At 47.4% G+C, this 18,141-nt stretch overlaps 1 protein-coding gene and 1 non-coding gene across 18 annotated transcripts in view; one reads left to right on the top strand and one right to left on the bottom strand.

Moving 5' to 3' along the window:
- The window catches only part of NINL (ninein like), a 137,225-nt gene that overhangs the window by 91,845 nt on the left and 27,239 nt on the right, over window positions 1–18,141 (bottom strand). The window lies entirely within an intron of this gene.
- LOC135965822 (small nucleolar RNA U13) lies at window positions 1,427–1,531 on the top strand. The gene has a single exon (XR_010578936.1). It is a non-coding gene; the product is annotated as a small nucleolar RNA U13 (small nucleolar RNA).

The following is an 18,141-nucleotide window of genomic DNA, read 5'->3' as shown; positions in this document are numbered from 1 at the left end:
CTCACCCATCACAGAGTTGATGCATTCTCTACCAAAATCCCAGCTGGCTTCTTTAGAGAAATTAACTAGTTGACCTTAAAATTCAGATGGAAATTCAAGGGACCAAGAATCACCAAAACAATCCTGGAAAAGAAGAGCTAGATATTCCCACTCAATTGCAAAACTTACTACAAAGGTACAGTGCAGTATGGTACTAGCATAAAGACAGACACAAAGACAAATGGAATAGCACTGACAGCCCAGAAATAAACCCTTTGATTTACAGTCCATTGATTTTCTTTTTCTTTTTTTTTTTTTCTGAGACGGAGTCTCGCTCTCTTGCCAGGCTAGAGTGCAATGGCGCCATCTCAACTCGCTGCAACCTCCGCCTCCCAGATTAAAGCAATCCTCCTGCCTCACCCTCCCAAGTAGCTGGGATTACAGGCATGCACCACCACGCTCGGCTAATTTTTGTATTTTTAGTAGAGACAGGGTTTCACCATGTTGGCCAGGCTGGTCTCAAACTCCTGACCTCATGTGATCCACCTGCCTCAGTCTCCCACAGTGCTGGGATTACAGGTGTGAGCACCTGGCCCAAAGAACTCTTAAAACTCAACAAGGCCGGGCATGGTGGCTCACACCTATAATGCCAGTACTTTGGGAGGCCAAGGTGGGTGGATCACCTGAGGTGAGGAGCTCAAGACCAGCCTGACCAACATGGTGAAACTTCATCTCTACTAAAAATACAAAACTAGCCAGGCGTGGTGGTACACGGCTGTAATCCCAGCTACTCGGGAGGCTGAGGCAGAAGAATCACTTGAACCCAGGAGGCAAGGTTGCAGTGAGCCGAGATCGCGCCACTGCACTCCAGCCTGGGCAACAAGAGCAAGACTCTGTCTCAAAAAACAACAACAACAACAAAAACTCAATAATAAGAAAAAAAACCTCAATTGGACAATGGGCAGAAGACGTGAACATCTCACCTAAGAACATATGCAAATGGCAAATATGCATATGAAGATGCTCAACATTATATGCCCCACGGGAACCACAAACAAAACGAAGAGACACCATGACACACCCATTAGCATAGCCAAAATGCAAAATACTAATACCACCAAATACTGACAAGAACCAGGAGCAACTGAAACTCATGTTCACTGCTGCTGGGAATGTAAATGGGACAGCCTCTCTGGAAGACAGTTTGGCAGTTTCTTACAAAACCAAACATATTCTTACAATGCAATCCAACAATTGTACTCCTTGGTATTTCCTTAAATAAGTTGAAAACTTATGTCCACACAAAAACTGTACCTGGATATTTATCGCAGCTTCATTCAGAACTGCCAAAACTTGGGTGCAACTAAGATGTCTTTCAGTAGCTGAATAGATAAACTGTGGTACATCAGATAATGGACTATTATTCAGCACTAAGAAGAAATGAGTGATCCTCTTGTAGTTCCTAAGTGTGATAGCTGGGTGTTCACATGCATGTGTGAGATGTGCTACCCTGAAACCTTGTTATGATGATGGGGGCATTACTCATCTAACATGAAAAGAAGAAAAAGAAAAAAGAAAATTTCTGAACTATGAAGGCATGAAAATACATGAAGGAATCTTAGATGCATATTGCTAAGTGACAGAAGGCAATGTGAAAGGCTACATTCTATACAATTCCAACTATATGACTTTGTAAAAGCGAAAAGTGTGGAGATGGTAAAAAGATCAGTGGTTGCCAGGAGTGGAGGGAAAGGAGGGATGAACAGGGGGAGTACAGAGGAATTTCAGGTTAGTAGAACTTTTCCGTAATATACTACAATAGCGGATGCATGTCATTTTACATTTGTTAAAACCCACAGAATGTACAACACCAAGAATAAACCCTAATATAAACCTTGGTCTCTGGAGGGGGATGACGTGTCGATGTGGGTTCAACAAGTACAATGGAAGCACCAAGCTGGGGCAGGACACTGATGGTGAAGGAGGCTGTGCACGGCAGAAGCGGAGGGCGTGTGGGATCTCTCTTCTATCCTGCTCAATATTGCCATGAACCAAAACCGGCTCTAGAAAATAAAGTCTTTTTTTTACTTTTGAGATAGTCTCACTCTGTCGCCCAGGCTAGAGTGCAGTGGTATGATCTCGGCTCACTGCAAGCCCCGCCTCCCAGCTTCACACCATTCTCCTGCCTCAGCCTCCCGAGTAGCTGGGTCTACAGGCGCCCACCACCACGTCCGGCTAATTTTTTGTATTTTTTTTAGTAGATGCGGGGTTTCACCATGTTGGCCAGAATGGTCTCAATCTCCTGACCTTGTGATCTGCCCGCCTCAGCCTCCCAAAGTGCTGGGATTACAGGCGTGAGCCACCGTGCCTGGCCAATAAAGTCATCTTTTTAAGTAAAGGGGAAATTAAGACATTTTCAAATAAACAAAAACTGGAAGAGTTCTTCAGTAGCAGATCTAACCAACAAGAAATACTAGAGAGTCCTTAAGGCTAAAACAAAAGGATGCTAGACTAAAATCAATATGAAGAAATAAAAAGTACCAATAATGGTAACTGTATCAGTAAATAAAAAGTTAATATTAATCAATTTTTGTATTTAACTTCATTCCCCTTCATTTGGTATAAAAGACCAATAATACACAATTTGCACAATACAATAATTATATATCTATCTTGATGAGTACAAAATGTTTAAAGATGTAATTTGTGATAATAACAGCATAAAGAGGGGAGGAACAGAGCTATCCAGAAGGAAAGTTTTTGCATACTATTGTGATATTATAAGATATACATATATGTTGGTTTCATCCACAGCACATTATCCAACTTTTAGATATTTTTTACAATCTGATAGGTTAAAAAAAAAAAATCACATCTTCCTATAGGTTTCATCGACAAACAGCTCTTTGAAGGAATAAGCAATTTTGTTTTAATGTTGGGGAACTTGAGGTCTCAGATGCAGATACTGGAGCTGACGTGAAGCCCAAGTCAGCCTGACTGGGAAGCCTGTCATCTTCCCCATGGCTGGGTTGCCCTGCCAGGCTCTGCCGATACAAGAAATCCATCGACACCCATGTGGGGTCTGGAATCAGTCTAGTGACTGTTCTCCTGCTTTCAGGGTTGAACCCTCTGGTCCCTCTGCCACAACATCTGTGAGATCCCAGCCTCGCTCAGTCCTGATCCTGCCACGCCACCCGCTGTGGGCACACACGACCCCAGCGATGAGTGTGTGGCAGCTTAACCAGCCTCCTATCAATAGACACTTAGGTTGTTTCCAATCTGCTGTGGTTTGGATGTCCGTCCCCTCCAAATCTCATGTTGAAATGTGATCCCATGTTGCAGGTAAGTCCTGATGGGAGGCGTTTAGGTCCTGGGGGCAAACCTGGCATGAATGGCTTGATGCTGTCCTCACAATAATGACTGAGCTCTTGCTCTGAGTCCATGAGAGATCTGGTAGTTTAAAGATGTGTGGCATCTCCCTGCCTCCCTCGCTCCCGCTCTCAGTACCTGCTCTCCCTTCACCTTCCACCATGACTGGAAGCTTCCTGAGGCTCTCATCAGAAGCAGGGCAGATGACTGTGCCATGCTTGTACAGCCTGCAGAACTGTAAGCCAATTAAACCTCTTTCCTTTATAAATTACCCAGTCTCAGATATTTCTTTATAGCAATGCAAGAGCAGCCTAACACACAATCTTTTGCTAATATAAACAATGCTGTAATAAATAACCTCTGAGGGATAAATTCCTAGAAGTGGAGCCCTTGGGCCATGAGTGTGCATCTTTTCCATATGAAAAGCTATCGCTAAAATGTCTTCCACAGAAGTTACACCAATGCACAGTCCCATGAGCAACAGATGAGGCTGCCTCTCTGTCCCTTGGCAACACAGCACATTATCCAACTTTCAGATATTTTTTATAATCTGATAGGTTAAAAAAAAAATCACATCTTCCTATAGGTTTCATTGACAAACAGCTTTTTGAAGGAATAAGCAATTACTCAATGTCTGCTCTAGGTAAATCTTAGATAATCTGATGGATTACAAAAGATATAAAAGAAACGTTCTCAGCTCGCAAGCCCGAAGTCAGGTGTGACTGACGGAATACGCACACGACACCAGTTAGGAACATGAAGCAGCATGTCTGGTCAAAAGGGAGATGGGACGCAGTAGCAAGCACCTCAGGCTGTCTCCATCAACACCTGCTGGGCCTCAGTTTCTTCTTATGTAAAATCGGGCCATGAAATCAGATGAATCCCAAGATCCCTTCCATTTTTGAAATTCTATATTGAATAGAACACAGTCGAACTCATTTTAAATCTGGGTTCTTTGCAAATAACTCATGTTGGCCAGCAGGGTGTGACAACGGCACTGTGTCCCCACCCTCCTGACTCTGGGCACGAGGCTGCATTCAGTGCTGGAGCTTTATGACACTGCTGCCCTTCCCCCAGCCTAGAACCATAATTTGGTTCCAGACACCACAACAGGCAAGTGTTAGAATGGAAGGTGTAAGAGGAACCTTGTCCAGTAGTGGTGACGAACCCACACTCAACTAGCCTCACTCACACATATTCTCACCTCTGTTCACTGCCCACAATTTGACACGTGGAATCTGGATGGGAAAACAGTGATGCTGAGTGGCCCCAGGCAACTCCTGGCTCTGGCCTCACCAGCACCCATATAACAGGATAAAGGAGGCGCACAGGGCTGATGGGCCCACAGAACCATCTATCTTTAGACCAAAGACAGTGAAGGCACAGGAAGGGATCTTTCGTTAGTTCTACCCTGCATCTCCTATTTCTCAACTTGTAGTAAAAGTATGGATTACTTTCAAGGAATGAGCAGGATGCAGACAGATTAAAAAACAGATTTGCACGTGACCTGACTATGCTGAAAGGCCACTCTGGCATAAAATATTTGAGGTGCTTTGGAGAACAGGAAGTGGAATCTTTGGAAACTTCAGAAGTTCAGTCCCAGGGGCCAAATCTTTGTTTCAGATGCATGGGTCCTTGTGAGAAGTCTGGCTGCTCTGAGCCCCACAACGCTGGAGTCTGTATTTTTCACATTACGATTCCTAAACTCAACTCTCTCCAAAAGCTAGCATTGGCATGAAACAAGCAGCCACAAAAAGGTTTTTCCTCTGGCAGGAACCAAGCTGGGTGCAGGGAAAAGACATTTGCTAAAACAAACTTCTGGTTCCTGAGCACCCCAAACAACTTTTACTTGGTCTAATCATTGCTGGCCAATCTCCCTTGACAGGATGAATTCTTAAATAAACAAATCTGTCTTCAAGCTGCATTTGTTAAAACAGCAGATGGAGATTTAACTGAGCTGAGGAGGAACAGAGCTCTTTATCTCAGTAAGTAATGACAAGCGAGATGAGGGACTGAGGCAGACGTCTCAACCCTCAGGGCCTATTAAGCAGCTTTAGGAAGCATCCAGGAAAACCCGGAGCCACAGTTACATATGTGGCTGTTTTCCTGAAGAGGTTTTCTGGAGGTTTAGTATTTACATATTCCTTTAAAGTGGGGAAGGCATGTGGGAAGAGGGACAGGTAGGCAGTAAGGCAAACGGTTCTATTCCCATGGGCCTTGAGCTGGTGCCCAGTAAATCTATATTTTACATAAGATAAGGTGAATGTCTGACGAGGAGGAAGGACTAAAGAAGTCAGTTCCACAGACATCTCCCAGGTAGGTAGAGAAGGGAGTCTTGTCTTTGCTCTGCACATGGGAAGATAAGCTTGTAATCAACATTATCAGTGTGGAGTTTCAGGAGCCAGACTTAGACTGTAGACCTAAAGTCTCCCCTTTTTCATACATTGGCATGTCCTCATGTATGGGAGGTGAAAACCAAAAATAAAATTCTGAGCCCCCCCAATCATCCCCTCCTCTCAGCCAAGGGCATTCCAAAGTTAACCTAAAGAACCAGTTCAGGCATGATGGGATGGGGGGTTGGACTGTCCCATTATACCCTCCTCTCTTTAGGAGAATTCAGGCCCAACTGACCAGCATTAACATTAAAACAGATCTCAAGACTGACAAAGCCGACTCCTATAGCAATAAGATACCAGATACCAGCTTGACTCTAGTACGGCGTCACAAGACAGATAGCAAGCCCTGGAAGTACTTTGTTACACACTACATTGCTTTGCCATATCTTGAAGTAGTCCTGCAAAGCTGTCTCTTGCGGGGAAAATCTACATTCTGAAGAGAATCTCCTTCCTTTTCCAGGCCTTCTTCCTGATCCAGGAGAGAATCAGCTCTGATAAGACACATTTACAATGGATTCTCTCTGAAGCCTGCTTCCTGGAGGCTCCCTAAGTATAATGGGAACGCTGGTCTCCATAACCCCTTTTCTTTCTTTGTTGTTTTTTTGTTTTTTGAGATAGAGTCTCGCTCTGTTGCCCAGGCTGGAGTGCAGTGGTGCAATCTCAGCTCAAGGCAACCTCCACCTCCCAGGTTCAAGCAATTCTCCTGCCTCAGCCTCCTGAGTAGCTGGGACCACAGGTGCATGCCACCACACCTGCCACACCTGGCTAACTGTTTGTATTTTTAGTAGAGACAGGGTTTCACCATGTTGGCCAGGCTGGTCTTGAACTCCTGGCCTCAGGTGATCTGCCCACCTTGGCCTCCCAAAGTGCTGGGATTACAGGCATGAGCCACCTGTGTGCCTGGCCTCACAGCCCCTTATCTTAACCTAGACATTCCCTTCCATTGATTCTGTTTTTAGACAATAACTTAACTTTTTCAACCAATTGCCAATTGGAACATCTTTGAATCTACCTATGACCTGGAAGCCCCCACCCTACCGCTTTGAATTGTCCCACCTTTCTGGACAGACCAATATACATTTTACATACACTGATTGATGTTTTATGTCTCCCTAAAATGTATAAAACCAGCCTCTCACCTGACCACCTTGGGCACATGTTCTTGGGATCTCCTGAGCCTCTTGTATTTGGCTCAGAATAAATCTCTTCAAGTATTTTTCAGAGTTTGACTCTTTTTAACAACAGAGACCAGCAAAGAATTGACCAGTGAAAAATCTGTGGGGGCAGACCTTTACAGATACCCGAGGTCCGTGACCTTTCCTTAGTAATAGTTGTTCATTTGGAAACAACACCTCACATGACTCAGCATCTGGGCTTAACCTTCCCTTTTACATAAGAAGTTTTGGAGTCCTGAGATTTCTAATTGGCCTTTAAAAACTAAAAATAAAATCTTAAGCCCCCACTCAGTGAACCAAGGGGACCCCAGAAAAAACTTAAAAACTGAATTTCCAGCCATGATGGGAAAGTCAGACATTATATCCCACTCCTTTTGGAGTTCAGGCACAACTGACCAGCATTAATGTTAAACAACAGATCCTAAGACTGACAGAACAGACCCTTTGTGACAAGAAGATATCAAGTTATAAACAGGACAGAAGGCCATGCCAGACAAAGTTTACGTCATGCACCCCTGCAAGTCGCCCTGACCCTGTGTCCTAGGTAGCAACTTTCTTAATTCCAGTTTTCCCTTCTGCTGAGTCCAAAACTTTAGACAATGCTTCACTCCTTTAACCAACGGCAAATTAAAGAATCTCTAAATCCACTCATGACCTGCAAGCCCCTCACTTCAAGATATATCCCACCTTTTGGGGCCAAACTAATGTCTGGCCTCCACATACTGACGTCTGACTTTGCCTGTGACTTTTGCTTCGCTAAAATGCGTGCCCTAACTGCCTCGGGACCACTTATCAAGGCTTCCTGGGTTTGTGTTTTCCCCAGGCCACGGTCAATCATATTGGTTCAGAATAAACCTCCTTAAGACATTTTACAGTTTGGGTTTTCCATTAACACCTTCACAGCATAAACTTGAGTTTTTAAATTTGAGTAGGTCCAGCAGGTTTCCCCCAGGTGGATTCTGACTGAACAGTTTATGAGTCATTTCTCTATCCCTGTTATTCAATCCAAGCTTTCCTGGGTAAGTGCTTTCTTACCTGCCTGTGCCCCTCAATCAGAACATCAGAGTCAGAAGGTACTCAGAACCAAGAAAAATTTAACCCAAAAAAGATCTAGAATAAAATGCAGCTTTTGCTTCACCCCTAAAAGAGTGGTAAATTTGACTACATAAAAGTCAAAATTTCTAAATAGGGAAAAATAAAATCAGAAGATAAATGACAAACGAGAAGATAATTTTAATGTAAATCACAGGCCAAAGGTTAATCCCCTTAATAAAGAGCTCCTAAAATCAGTACTGAAACAACTTACCCTGCCCCCACCCTCCAAAAGCAAAGGATCTAGATTACAAAGAGGGAAAAACAAACGGCTCTTGAGCCTGTGGAGAGCTGCTCCACTGTGCTCATCGGGAGAGATACCAAGCCCACTGAGAGGACTTTTCGCCTGTCAGACTGTGCCTCGGGTCGGCTGGGCTGCTGTGACGAGGCACCGTGGCCGGGTGGCTGAAACAGAACGTATTTCCCTCTGTTCCAGAGCCTGGAACTCCCAGATGACGCGTCTCATCAAGAAGCAGGCGTGGCTGCTTCTTTGACCTCTCCTCGGCTTCCAGATGTCTCCCCTGCATGTGCCTGTGTCCTCATCTCTTCTCATAAGGACACCAGTCGTACAGAACCAGGGCCACCCTTATGGCCTCATGTGATACTGTGGTGTAGTAAGAAGTGTTATGTTTAGTCTTGGTTCTAAATTCCTGACATACAGCTCCCAAAACCCTCGGAATTTCCTGACTAATATGGGTGAGAGGGGCATCTTCTGTTATTCATAATAAGCCCCTTTCAACTACACCAGTGTTTATACTACTGCAGTGACTCTAGGAGGAAACGGCTGGTTACCAGATGGACCAACACTGGGATTAGGATAATCCCACCCGCAGCCTCCAGGGTGGGCGGGGCTGCAGCTAAACCCCATCCGCCTCTTCATCTGCTATTCATCCACATTCTTGGTCACAGCTTCATAACAAACCGGTAAACATTTGTAAATGTTTCCTTGAGCTTTGCAAGCCACCCAATCAGATGATCAATCCCCAGAGATGGTCTTGGGGACTCCTGATTTAAAGTCAGTCATTCAGATGCACAGGTCACAACCTAGGACTTGTGACTGGCTTCTGAACTGAGGGAAGCCAAATGGAACTGCGCCCTTAACCTATGGGGTCTATACTAACTCCAAGTAGTGTAGAACTGGCTTAAATTCTAGGATATCCAGTGGTCTCTGAAGAGAACTGGAGAACTGCGTGGTGTGGAAAGACCACACGTTTGGTGTTAGAAGTGTTCTGTTGAGCAGAGAAACCATGTTTTCCATTTTACTTTTCACTCGATTACCTCTTTAAAGAACCTGTCTCCAAATACAATCATATTCTGAGGTACTGGAGGTTAGGGCCTCATACACACTGATGGGAAATAAACCGGAGCAACCTCTATGGACAGCAACTTGTCAGCATCAAAATTTTAATGTGCATTTCACAAAAGAAGACGCATTAATGGGCAATAAGTGCACAGAAAGATGCTCAACAGTATAAGTCATTAGGGAAATGCAAATCAAACTAATGAGATAATGCTGCACACTGCCTGGGATAGCTATGCTCCTGGGATCGACTGGGCAGATGCACTGCAATGCTGGTCTTCCCCAAGGTTCCTGCCCTGTCCCTCCTTGCCATGGGGGCACATTTAAGGAGGGCCACTGCCACTCACGCCAGTCTAGTGCAGCTTGGTCTGGGGAGTTCTGCTGCACTCCTGGGCAGCTGTGTGGCCTGAGTCAAGCTGCTTATGCTTTCTGGGCCTGAGCTTTCTGAGATACCAAATGAGGAAGCCAAACCTGACCCCAGGCCCCTTTGTGCTCCAAAATTCTCATTCTCTTGGGCCCAGCACAATGCCTCCTGGGCTCCCCTCACCACTGAGCTCCACGAGTCCTGAGGGGGAGATCAGAGGACACCAAGCAGCCTGGTCTTGAACAGGGTGTTCTGGAGATGGCCATTACCTGAGCGTGCCAGATTATGGGCTGGCCCTGGGCACCCACGGCCACAGCTCCCACACCCAGCCTCACCCAGGCCTGACCCCAGCACCATGGCCACAGCTCCCACACCCAGCCTCACCCAGGCCTGACCCCAGCACCATGGCCACAGCTCCCACACCCAGCCTCACCCAGGCCTGACCCCAGCACCATGGCCACAGCTCCCACACCCAGCCTCACCCAGGGCTGACCCCAGCACCATGGCCACAGCTCCCAAACCCAGCCTCACCCAGGCCTGACCCCAGCACCATGGCCACAGCTCCCACACCCAGCCTCACCCAGGCCTGACCCCAGCACCATGGCCACAGCTCCCACACCCAGCCTCACCCAGGCCTGACCCCAGCACCATGGCCACAGCTCCCACACCCAGCCTCACCCAGGGCTGACCCCAGCACCATGGCCACAGCTCCCAAACCCAGCCTCACCCAGGCCTGACCCCAGCACCATGGCCACAGCTCCCACACCCAGCCTCACCCAGGGCTGACCCCAGCACCATGGCCACAGCTCCCACACCCAGCCTCACCCAGGCCTGACCCCGAGCACCCACGGCCACAGCTCCCACACCCAGCCTCACCCAGGCCTGGCCCCGAGCACCCACGGCCACACCTCCCAAACCCAGACTCACCCAGGGCTGACCCCAGCACTCATGGCCACAGCTCCCACACCCAGCCTCACCCAGGCCTGACCCTGAGCACCCACGGCCACAGCTCCCACACCCAGCCTCACCCAGGCCTGACCCCGAGCACCCACGGCCACACCTCCCAAACCCAGACTCACCCAGGGCTGACCCCAGCACTCATGGCCACAGCTCCCACACCCAGCCTCACCCAGGCCTGACCCCGAGCACCCACGGCCACACCTCCCAAACCCAGACTCACCCAGGGCTGACCCCGAGCATCCACGGCCACACCTCCCAAACCCAGACTCACCCAGGGCTGACCCCAGCACTCATGGCCACAGCTCCCACACCCAGCCTCATCCAGAATCCAAGCTCGCCCTGGACACTGTCTCTCTGGCCATTGCTCAGCATGGACCTGGCTCTTAATGAACCCTCCATCGAGGTCTGCTGAGTCTCACTTCCTCTCTCCCTCTCCTGCTCTGTGCTAGGAAAAAGGCAATGTGAGTTTTTCTTTTACATCCAAACAAAAGCTGGCCGCTCATCATGCATGAGTGGAAGCAAATCAGTTTCGTGGCCTGAGGTCGTGCAGCACACCGTGAGCAGGTAAGCAACCTTAGCGGGGAAGCCCACTCGGACCTCGGAGCCCCAGCACTCCCATTCAGCCGTCTGGGCCACTCTTTCCAACCAACTCCACAATGTCCCTAACGTGTTTTTTAAAAAATGTTTCCACACAGGAAAAGTCAAAAGTTAGGAAAATTGCAGAACTCCAGCTATAATATTTACAAGGTTCTAGCTAAGCTTGCCATACACATGTCTGCCAACATGCTTCTAAAAGAGGAAAACTTTTAGAGCCAAAAGAATGAAATAAAGTGGATCAGAAGTAAATTCAACACTGACAGGGCAGTGAAAAGAACACATGAAACACTTGGCATCTATTTATCAAAAGGAATTTGTCTCTCCAAACACTGGCTCACATCATGTTTACTTAAAGAAAAAAGGGGGTGGATACAGTGGCTCATGCCTGTAATCCCAGGACTTTGGGAGGCTGTGGTAGGAAGATCACTTGAGGCCAGGAGTTCAGGAACAGCCTGAGCAACATAGTGAGACTGTCTAGAAAACAGAAAAATTAGCTGGGCATGGTGGCACGCGCCTGTATTCCCACCTACTTGGGAGGCTGAGGTGGGAGGACCACTTTAGCCTGAGAGGTTAAGGCTGTGGTGACCCGTGACTGTACCACTGTATGATGAAGGGGGCCTGCCCCTCCACACCTGTGAGTATTTCTTGCAAGGTGGAGACGAGAGACTGAGAAAAGAAAGAAGACACAGAGGAAAAGTGGGTCCAGGGACCAGCGCTCAGCAAGAGAGGACCTGCACCGGCACTGGTCTCTGAGTTCCCTCAGTATTTATTGATCACTATCTCTACTATCTCAGCGAGGGGGATGTGGCAGGACTATAGGGAGAGGGTCAGCAGGAAAACATGTGAGCAAAGGACTGTGTGTCACAAATAAGTTTAAGGAAAGGTGCTGCGCCTGGATATGCACATAGGCCAGATTTGTGTTTGACTTTATACAAACATCTCAGTGCAGTAAAGAGCAGTACTGCTGCCAGCATGTCTCACCTCCAACCATAAGGCGGTTTTTTCCTATCTCAGTAAATAGAATGTATGATCGGATTTTATACTAGACATTCCATTCCCAGGGACGAGCAGGAGACAGATGCCTTCCTCTTATCTCAACTGCAAAGAGGCCTTCCTCTTTCACTAATCCTCCTCAGCACAGACCCTTTACGGGTGTCGGGCTGGGGAACGGTAAGTTCTTTCCCTTCCCACAAGGCCGTATCTCAGGTTTTCTCAGTGTGGGGAAACCTTGGACAATACCCAGGCTTTCTTGGGCAGAGGTCCCTGCAGCCTTCCGCAGTGCATTGTGTCCCTGGGTACTTGAGAATGGAGAATGGCGATGACTTTTACAAAGCATACTGCCTGCAAACACATTTTTAACAAAGCACATCCTGCACAGCCCTAAATCCATTAAACCTGGAGTCAACACAGCACGTGTTTCTGCGAGCACAGGGTTGGGGCTAGGGTTACAGATTAACAGCATCTCAAGGCAGAAGAGTGTTTCTTAGTTCAGATCAAAACAGAGTTTCTTATGTCTTCCTTTTTCTACACAGACACAGTAACAGTCTGATCTCTCTTTCTTTCCCCCACACATTCCAGCCTGGGCAACAAGGGTGAGACTGGGCAACAAGGGCGAGACTCTGTCTCAAATACATTTTAAAAAAAAGAAAAGAAAGAAAGAAAAGAATTATGAAACTGCCCCTAACAGATGTAGAAAAAAGAAGGTAGGGTGTTCAACAAAAATGGTCACTGAGGCAAGTGTCTCGATCAGCAGAGGTTTATTAAGCCAAGTCTGAGGACTCACCCAGGAAAAACACAAGCCAGTGAAGCATCTGTGACCTGTGCTTTTCCAAAGAGGATGCTGGGAACTTAGTGTGCGTGTGAGGTGGGGGCAGGCAGGAGGGAAACAAGGGCGGGGGCAGGGAGGCAAATGGTTATTCTTACGAGGCTCTAACACTGCTCAGCACCTGTATGTTTTATATCAGATAAGGTAAATGTTTGAAAAGAGGGAACGGAGGAGAGTCAAGCAGGAAGAGTGACCGATGCTGTCTTGTGCGTGTTCTGCACTTGGGAAGGTAAGCTTGTCATCAACATTGTCAGTGTGAGATTTAACAGAACTCAGTTTGAGGAGTGAAACTTGGCTTGCAGACCCAAGGTGACAATTGGCATGTACTGGTTTTATAGGAGATATGTATCCTGAAAGGTTTAGGAGCTAGCAAACGACGTCCTTGTGAGCAATTTGTGAGGGAGGCCATCGGGAGGTATACGTCCTTTTGCCATCCTGGGACCTGGCTTATGTCTAACACTAAGACCCAGGGTTGTGAAGTGACAGTTCTGTTTAGGGAAAAAGAATGGCAGTTGCATGACTCCATTCCCAGGCTTAACTCTCCCTTTGGCATAACTAGTCGGTGGGGTGGGGATGGGGAGGTACCAAAATTTCATTTTCTTTTACAGAAGCTGTTTCCCTCAAACCTTTTACCATTTTTGTTCTTCCAACTCAAGTTAAAAATCTACTAAAAGAGCTAGGCATGGTGGTGTGTGGCTGTAATCCCAGCTACATGGGAGGCTAAGGTGGGAAGACCATTTGAGCCCAGGAGTTCAAGACTAGCCTGAGCAACATAGCCAGACCCTCTCCACCACCAAAAGAACCCCGATAAACTAACCATATAAATAGGTTAAACCACTTGTCTAAAAGAGCTGTGAAAGAAAAAAATAAATCTACTAAAAAAAAAAAAAAAAAAGTAACCTAATCCTCTGGATTTGTAAGGCCAATTGCATGTTTATCCTATTAATCAAACAGTGAAGTGGATTCCAGAGCTTTTGTTCCAAGCCATGCTGGCACTGTACAGACAGAGGCATGCTTGCCCACCCTTCTGTCTAAATCACGGAGGGGCCACAAGCCACTAGCATTTGGTCAGGCCCTCAAATCTGAAGTCAACTCAGTCAGGTCTAGACACACCCCCTTGCAAGACTGAGAGGTCCTGGAAAGAACCACATCCCGGGCTACATCCAAGAGAGAAAAACAGAGGTGCTGAGCAGGGACAGGAGAAGAAAGGAGACACAGAAAGTAATTCAGAGTAGCTCCAGGTGGCTCTTACAGCTTGGAGGACAAGTCTGGGAAGAGCTGAGCCTATCTGCGAAGGTCAGTAAACACACCAGGTTACTCAGGCCTCTCTGGAGAATCGGGGTCTGGCTAGAGTCAAAGAAAGGCTGAGTGAGACACCCAGGGAAAGCGCTGGTCTGGTGAAACACTCATGGAGCGGGGGTCTCAGCTCACCTTTTGCTTCCCCACACAAGGGCACTGGTGCAGAGGCCTTGCTCACTGTGGCCCTCCACTCCAGACCCCACTATGCCTGGACGTTATTTCTCACCCTTGTTGGGTTTTGGGTTTTTTTTTTTTTTTTTTGGAGATGGGGTCTTGCTATGTGGCCCAGACTGCTATTCACAGGTGCGATCATAGCTCAATGCAGCCTCACGCTCCTGTGCTCATGATCCTCCCACCTCAGCTGCCCAAGTAGGTGGGACTACAGGTACCTGCCACCATGTGCAGCTTACTGGAATCATAATTGGCCTCAGACACACTGTTACAAAAGAAATGTGTGATCTAAGGCAAAGGTTGGGAAGCTCGGTGGCTCATGCCTGTAACTGCAGCACTTTGGGACGTGGAGGCGGGCAGACTGCTTGAGCTCAGGAGTTTGAGACCAGCCTGAGCAACATGGTGAAACCCCATCTCTACCAAAAATACAAAAATCAATTAGACAGGTGTGGTGGCACATGCCTGTGGTCCCAGCTACCCGGGAGGCTGAGGTGGGAGAATTACTTGAGCCCAGAAAATGGGGTTGCAGTGACTTGAGACTCCAGCCTGGGTGACAGCATGAGACCCTGCCTCAAAAAAAAAAAAAAAGAAAACGAAAACAAAAACAAAAATCCAAAGGTTGGGGAAATGGTATTTTAAACAGAGCCACTCACTGGTCCCCGCCAGTGCTGAGGACACACACAATACTGGCCCCGGTGTTTCCACTTCTCTAACCAATGGCTTGTGGGCCACATTGAGAAAGATACTTTCTGATTTTCTTTAACATTAAAAACAATTTTAAGAAAAATTATCATCATTCCCATGGAAAAGGTATTTTCCTCCAATGTGTAACACAGATGCATATTAGGCTGAAATAAATACAGTTAGGTTAGCATGAACACGTGTCACAAGTAAAGCCCAAATAAAATCTCATTCCTTTAAACATGCACACAATTACATGAACTTGAGTCGAAAAAGAGTGTCCTTCACGTGTCTTTCTCCCCAGGGAAGCTAAAGAGGAAGGAAAGAGCATCTCAGGTCAACAGGCACGAACAGGAAGAGGTTCTGAAACAGTGGCCCATGGAGGTGACCCCGTTTCCTGCTCCCTGATCACTCTGCCCCACTCGGGCAGCAGGAGGATATTCTGCACTTGCTGCCTCCAGGAGGGAGACAGAGCAGAACACCACAAACTGGGAGGCTCTTCTTAGCGTCTGAGGTTCAGACGCTCAGTTCCCAGACAGCAGCCAACAGTTACAAATAATAAACATGCAAGCCTTCCAGGCAGCTATGGCTGGGCCTGGCAGGCAGGGCACGGATCAGGGCAGAAGGACAAGGCCTTCTAACCTAACCTGCAGGTAGACGTGGGGGAAGTGAGAGTGAATTCACTCTTTCAGGCAACATTTAGGAAGGGGCAGGAGCCCAGCCAAGGAAGGGCAGCGAGGTGTGTACAGGCAACAAGCAGCAGAAGCTAAACAAGGAGCCACACAGCAGGAGTGCTGCACTCTGCAGAGCACGGGGTCAGGAGAAAGGTCTGTGTACAGGGGACCCATGGGAACCAAGGCCCAAAGACAGACAGAAGGACAGCCCAGTGAGTGCCAGAGTGGAAAGAACATGGAACACCTGCCAGGTAGAGACATAGCCCTGGGTGACCTCTGGATGGATAAAAATGAACTTTCTGCCACCTGGAAGGGTATGGGCTCATGGAGGAGAACACAGTGCATCTCAGACAACAGAATGGCAATCTGCACACTGGAGTTTCAGGATCACAATTTATACAACACCTATGGCTCTAGCCAGGCATGGTGACTCACGCCTGTAATCCCAGCACTTTGGGAGGCCAGAGTGGGTGGACTGCTTGAGACCCGGAGTTCAAGACCAGCCTGAGAAACACAGTGAGACTCCCATTCTTTACAAAAAAAAAAAATTAGCTAGGTGTGGCGATGGGGGTCTGTAGTCCTAGCTATTCAGGAGGCTGAGGCAGGAGGATCACTTGGGCCCAGGAGGTCAAGGCTGAAGTAAGCTGTGATTGCACCTTTGCACTGCAGCTTGGGGGATAAAGCAAAACCATCTTAAAAACAAACAAACAACCTGTGTCTGGTAACTGCAGCATCAGGGACCCTGGGGAGCCCGCTTTGGCAGTATGTGCCACTCAGGTCTTTCATTCATATCATCATAGCTCCACAGGCCTGAATATCTTCATTGTGTGCCAATATATTTAAAACTAGAAAAAATATGTGCCCTGGGATGATATTTTTTTTCCTCTACAGAGCAATGGCCATCAGCACCCCTGTAACAACCTGAGTCGAGATCACAGGCTGAGATGAATACAAACAGTGTTTGGTTTCTGAGAAGGCCAGTTTGCTCCCAGTTCACTCCTGTTCCTAGGGAATAATCTTCCTCACGGTCCTGACCCAAAATGTAGGCAGTCTATCAGGCGTCTACCTTGGTGGGGCCTGGACATCAACTTGTGTCTACCCAACCCTGTGACACCGTCAGATGTGACTCTCAGGCACCTCTTCCGGAATGTACAGACAGGCCCCACAGCAGAGCCGCCCATGCCACACACACCTGCCGAGGCTCCTACCTCTTCCTACTCGCTATTTTGATGGATATAGCCAAATTGCTCTCCATAGAGGCTGTATCTATTTACACAATACATCATGGATAATGTTCCAGGTAGATAAATGAGAATTGTAACACATTTACTCTAAGTAAAATTTGTACTGAAAAATAAATACTCAAAAGTAAATGTACACAAATCATGAGCATATGGCTCAAAGAATACTTACAAAGAGAACACACTCATGTAACTACCATTCAGAACAAGAAAGACACATCAGGCCAGATGTGGTGGCTTCTGCCTGCAATCCCAGCACTTTGGGAGGCCAAGGTAGGAGGATCGCTTGAGTCCCGGAGTTTGAGACCAGCCTGGGCAACACAGTGAGGCCTCCGTCTCTATTTTCCCTGTTGCCCAGGCTGGTGTGCAATGGTGCAATCTCGGCTCACTACAACTTCCACCTCCCGGTTTCAAGCGATTCTCCTGCCTCAGCCTCCCAAGTAGGTAAGATTACAGGCATGCGCCACCACACTTGGGTAATTTTTGTATTTTTAGTAGAGACGGGGTTTCACCATGTTGGCCAGGCTGGTCTCGAACTCCTGACCTCAGGTGTTCCACCCACCTCGGCCTCCCAAAGTGCTGGGATTATAGGCATGAGACACCATGTCCAGCTTATTTTCAATTAAAAACAAAACAAAACAAAAACAGGCTGGACATGGTCCCTCATGCCTATAATCCCAACACTTTGGGATGCCAAGGCAAGGGGATTACTTGAGCCCAGAAGTTCAAGACCACCTTGGGCAAACATAGTGAGACTTCATTTCTACCAAAAAGCAAAAAATTAGCCAAGCGAGGTGGCAGATGCTTGTAGTACCAGATATTCAGGAGGGTGAGGTGGGAGGACTGCTTGGGCCTAGCAGGTCAAGGCTACAGCGAGCCATGATTATGCCACTGCACTCCAGCCTGGGTGACAGAGCAAGACCCTGTCTCCAAGACCCTGTCTCAAAAAAAAAAAAAAAAGTTTCATGTAACACAAAAAACTTTTATCTATTTAAAATCAAGGCCAGGTACAGTGGAT

Source organism: Macaca fascicularis, chromosome 10 (genome assembly GCF_037993035.2).
Source record: "Macaca fascicularis isolate 582-1 chromosome 10, T2T-MFA8v1.1".
NCBI lineage: Eukaryota > Metazoa > Chordata > Mammalia > Primates > Cercopithecidae > Macaca > Macaca fascicularis.
This window is presented reverse-complemented; position numbering and strand designations above follow the sequence as displayed.